Source organism: Adiantum capillus-veneris, chromosome 27 (assembly GCF_014529385.1).
Source record: "Adiantum capillus-veneris isolate H3 chromosome 27, ASM1452938v2, whole genome shotgun sequence".
In the NCBI taxonomy this organism is placed as follows: domain Eukaryota; kingdom Viridiplantae; phylum Streptophyta; class Polypodiopsida; order Polypodiales; family Pteridaceae; genus Adiantum; species Adiantum capillus-veneris.
In genome coordinates this window covers 84,922,041-84,927,862 of record NC_140957.1, presented here as the reverse complement: position 1 = coordinate 84,927,862, position 5,822 = coordinate 84,922,041, and positions in this window count along the sequence as shown.

The window sequence follows — 5,822 nt, the reverse complement described above, 5'->3', positions numbered from 1 at the left end:
ATGAGTGATTATGTGAGGAGATGTACATCTTTCTCGTAAGATACTCCTTCTTCCTCTCAATCTACTCTCATACCCTGCTAGCTCTCACCATCTTCGAAGATGTGTGAGGTCTTGGGTCTGAGAACGGGGATAATTCAAGTTGTGTTTGATTAAGTGTTTTGCTTAGTGCATGAAGCTTCCATCTTCATTGCACTAGCTAGTCTTGAAGGAACACAAAGAATTGTATTGTACAATGTCTCTCTTGATGGGAGAAACCATAATACAAAGCCTTTTGGAGGGGGGACCAGCTCCATGCAAATCCGGTCCTCAACTGTTGTCAATAGCTTAATTTCTCTCTCTTTTGAAAGTATTGTTGATGCTATCTAACTAGGTGTTATGCTTTTTGTTGCTCTCTCCACCCAAGCACTCTTGTAATTCTCATTAGGAATCTATTCTAATGAAATGCCCACTATGTTCATGCTAATTTCCGCTACACATAAGTTATTAGGCCATTAAATGTTACATTGGTATCAGAGCTCAAGGTTTCTCTTTTCTTGCTCAAGAAGGGAGGTCCTCAAGCTAGCTACAAATGGTTGATATTATTAATTGCCTGTGAGTAAGTAGAATAGGGATTTTTCAGCCTTGCAGTGCGCCTGCCTTTGTGCAGTTAACGGGGCATCACCGTCGAGAGCTATGGTCTTAATAGTGGAGTCCTACGGGGCTTGCCTACGGCTTAACCACTATTGAGCTATTAGAAGCTTGACAGGAGCCGGTGCTGTTTTGGTGTTGAAAGACCCTCTCTTCTATTCCTTGCAATTAATGGTATTCGAGCCACGGGTATAGTAGCTTGAGTGCTTTTTCTAAAGGGATAAAGAGGAGTAGCAACTAGGGCTTGAAGTGCCAAAGTACATCTAAAAAGTTTACACCTAAAAGTTGTTAGAATGGCTGACAATAGTAAAGAGAGTAAAATTAATGTTGATAACTTTGATTTTGCTCATGAGCAAGCTACTAATGATGCTTCAATGCTTGTTAACTATCTTGTTTCTAGGCTTCAACAAGCCATGGGCAATCCATCTCTCCAAACGGCAGCTCCGTGCTCACGGGATTCTTCAAGCTAATCACCATGACGAGAGAACACCTAGGAAGCCTCCTTGTGAGACTACCAAAAGAGGTCTCTCTCCGATTCGGGAAGAAGAAGAGAATCCTTATGAAGGGCTCAAGAATTTACTTCTTGATGATGTATCTCCTTCCCAAAGGAGTGCTCAAGAGCCTCCACCGAAGGCACGAGAAAGAAGCGAGTCTCCCGCCACCTCGACGGAGATGGCTCCACGAAGACGGCGGGCTAAACGCTCTCCATCACCACCAAAGCGGAGAAGACCATCATATTCTTCTCCCCACCACAATTCAAAGAGGGATGATAAAAAGCAAGAGAAGAAAAAGGCAAGAAAGAGGACACCCTCTTCTCCATCTTCTTCATCCTCTTCCTCTTATGAAAGATATGGTGAAGACGACAAAGATCAAGACAAGAAAAAGGCGAGAAAGAGGTCACCCTCTTCTCCACCTTCTTCAAATTCTTCACCTTCTGAAGAAAGTAATGGTGCAACCTTTGAATCATCAAAAAGAAGAGGCCATAGGAAATCCTATGCCGCATGGAAGAGGTCGTCCAAGTTGAAGAAATTCAAAGAGGGAGGGAAGAGCATCTCTTTCCTTACCTATGATGGTACCTTTGGTGCTACGGACAAAGTCTTGGCCTTTATCCAACAATTCGATGCGGCGTTTGGAGATGAGGGCTTCACGGAGTCCTCTAAGCTACGCCATGTAGCTATGCACTTTCAAAAGTCCGCCAGACAATGGTGGTCTAGCCTACGAGCCAACGGTGAAGCTCCACGAACATGGAAAGCTTTAAGATCTTCCATTATGAAGCAGTTTTTGGCCACCGATGCCAAAGACAAAGTACTCACCGAATGGCGAAGCTTAAAGCTCTCTCCCAATGAATCTATCCACAAATATGTAGACAAGTTTTGGGACCTACAACTCAAAGCCACTGTCTTCAAAAAGTTGGATTTTGGAGAGCAAAAGCAACAATTTTGTGCGGGCTTAACCGAAGAAATGGCGGAGTATGTCAACTCCCAAAGGCCACGCACCATATCGGCGGTAATACACCATACTATGGTGGCCTCTCGAATCAATTTCCAAACGGGTGTTAAAAGAAATAATAAACCCCCGGAAAACAAGGGTTCCAATGAGCCTAAGGGGAAGGACAATGTCCAAAAGTCTCCTAAGGGAAACTCCAACAAAGATAAAGAGAAGGGAGTTTACAAAGGTAAGAATAAACTCTCTCCTGAAGAGCTTGAGCGTTATCGTAAAGATAACCGGTGTTTCAAGTGCGGTGAACAAGGGCATGCGTACCACGCTTGTCCCCAAAAGAACAACCGCCAAGATCCTCCTAGAGCTTCCTTGGTTGAAATCCAAGAGGAGGAGACTCACCAAACTCACCACAAAGGATCTCCTCTATGCCATGCTTGGGGAAAGGTAAGAGAACATGATGATTTTATTCTCTTTGACCCTGGTTCTAATCACAATTTTATATCTATAGAGTTGGCCACCAAGCTAGGAATACAATCCTACGAGATGGGAGATGTCCTACCCGCAGACAGTGCCTTCAAGGGGCAAGAAGCTTCAGTCACTCCCTTAATCGGGAAATTGTGGCTTCATGTCCAAGGCTATGTGGACAAAGAGGACTTGTTTATCTCTCCTCTCAAGCATGAGGATGTAATCCTAGGGGCACCATGGTTTGACCGCCTCGCTGCCGATGTTAAATTTCTTGAAAGGAGAATCTCCTTTAAGTTCAGGGAAAAAGACATGTATATAGATGCTAAGGAAATGGGTAACACCATCCCCATTGTACATACACCAGCTTTCAACAAGTCAATAAAGAGCTCTATTTCCATGTACATGATTTTTGTTAAAGACTCTCAAAATGAACCTAATGCTTTAGCAAAAGAAAATAAAAGCAACCAAAAGGAATTAGAGTTATCCAATTTTCTCAAGGGGTTTCAAGATGTTTTTATTGACGACATCCCTTGTGAGCTACCTCCTAAACGAGGTAATGATGACCATGCAATTGAACTTCTTCCAGGAAGTTCACCGCCTAATAAACCTCCTTATAGAGTTTCTCAAGCTCAACAAGAGGAGATTATGCGGCAAGTGCATGAGTTAGTTGAGAAGGGTATGGTTAGGCCAAGCTCATCTCCATTTTGCTCACCGTGCTATTAGTGCAAAAGAAAGACGGCACATATCGTATGTGTGTCGACTATAGAGCACTAAATAGGATCACTATCAAGAATAGGTTTCCCGTTCCACGGGTAGAAGACCTATTTGATAAGCTACAAGGATCGACCTACTTCAGTAGGGTTGACCTAAAAAGTGGCTATCATCAAATAAGGATAGTTAATCAAGACATTGTAAAGACTGCATTTCGTACTACATTTGGTCTTTACGAATACATTGTCATGCCTTTTGGCTTGACCAATGCACCAGCCACATTCAACCGCTTGATGGAGAAGCTGTTCACGCTTCATCAAACCTTCACTGGAGTGTTCTTTGATGATATTATCATCTACTCTAATTCATTGGAGGAACACAAGCAACACCTCCAGGTAATATTTCAAGTTTTAAGAGAGAATAAACTTTATGTTAATCGAAAGAAAAGTGAATTTTTCTTGCAAGAGATTCAGTATTTAGGTCACATTATCTCTCAAGATGGCATCCAAATGGATCCATCCAAGTTAGAGGTAATAAAAGGATGGCCTAAACCAAGGAATCTTCATGAACTAAGAAGCTTCATAGGTATGTGTGCATACTATAGACGCTTCATAGAAAAGTTCTCACAAATTGCAGGACCATTACATGACCTAACAAAGAAAAGCGTTAGGTATACATGGTCTGCTAAGGAGAACAATACTTTCGAAAAGCTTAAAGAAAAGCTTATCTCTCAACCTATGCTTACACTACCGGATCTCTCAAAACCATTTGAGGTCCAATGCGATGCTTGTGGTGATTGCCTTGGAGCTGTTTTGCTCCAAGAAGGGCACGCCATAGGCTATGAGAGTCGAAGGCTCGACCCTGTTGAGCAAGCTCTAGCATATACGAAAAGGAACTCCTTGCAGTTCTACATGCCTTAGACTCATGGAAGCACTATTTATTGGGGACTCCTTTCATTCTGCGAACGGATCACCAAAGTCTTAAGTACTTCATGACGCAGACCAAGCTCTCCGACAAACAAATGAGGTGGGCAAATTTCCTTTCGCAATTTCATTTTCATATTGCTCACATTGATGGCAAGCATAATCAAGTAGCCGATGCACTCTCAAGACGACCGAGAGTGAATACGATTTCCATAGCAACTCACAATGATCTATCTTCAGTGATAGATGAGTATGCTATTGATCCCGATTATAGAGATGTGATTTCAGACCTTGCATTAGGGAAGAAAGAAGAACCATTTACTTTACAAGATGGTTATCTTTTCTATGGCAATAGACTATGCGTTACTAACTCCCTGCGTGAGAAAGTAATGTATGAATCTCATGCTCCCCCGTATGCGGGGCATAGAGGGATTCAGTCTACCTTAAAGGGAATTGAAACATATTTCTTTTGGCCTACCATGAAAGTGAACATACAAGAGTATGTTTCCAAATGTGTGGTATGTCAAAAGACAAAATTTGATAGAGAGAAGCAACCTGGATTGCTTCAACCCTTGCCAATCCCTAATTCACCATGGGAGAGCATATCCATGGATTTTATCTTTGGATTGCCTAAGTCTATCCATGGGAATACGGGAATATGGACGATAGTAGACAGGTTCAGTAAACAAGCTCATTTTATACCTGTCAAAAAGACTATTAAAGCCCATCAAATGGCAACCCTCTTCATTTCACAAATTTTCAAATACCATGGCTTGCCAATGTCCATAGTGTCGGATAGAGATCCTAGAATGACCAGTAATTTCTGGAAGGGTCTCTTTGAGAATTTAGGGACAAGGCTAAATTTCTCTTCGGCCTATCATCCACAAACGGATGGCCAAAGTGAATAAGCTAAGCTAAGCATTCTCGATCTACTAAAATCCTATGTGACGGAAGTAGATCAAAGATCCCAATGGGAGAAGTACTTACCCTTAGTGGAGTATGCTTACAATAACACTGTACATACTTCCACGGGAAAAGCACCTTTCGAGGTAATTGAGGGAAGATAAAAAAGTCCCTTGCTACTTAAGGTACATGGGAAGATCTTCGCTGCACATGAGTATAGCCGAGACCTACAAGAATCTTTCCAAAAGATTAAGGATGCTATCTCTATCTCACAGCAAAGGCAAAAGGCTGCTGCTGACAAGCACAGAAGAGGCCAAGCCTTTAAAGAAAACGATTGGGTCTTGTTAAAGTTTCCCAAGGCTCGATTAAGGCACACGACGGGCAAGAATCCTACGGGCCTCCAAAAGTACTATGCTAAACTAGCAAAAAGGTACTATGGTCCCTTCCAGATTCTTAGGCCAATCAATGACACGGCCTATCAACTTAAGTTGCCCAATCATTGGCTCATACACAATGCTTTTCATGTGAGCCTATTAAAGCCTTACAAAGGAGAGCCACCTCAAGAACCAACTATTGAAGACCCACCGAAGATCGAGGACGAAGAGGAGGTGCTGCAGCCCGAGTCCATTCTCCGACATGAAGACAAGGTATTAAGAGGCGGTAAGACTATCCGACGATATCTTATTAAGTTTAAGAATTATCCTTTTGAAGATGCTAGATGGATGCAAGGCATACAATTAAAGGATAACCTAA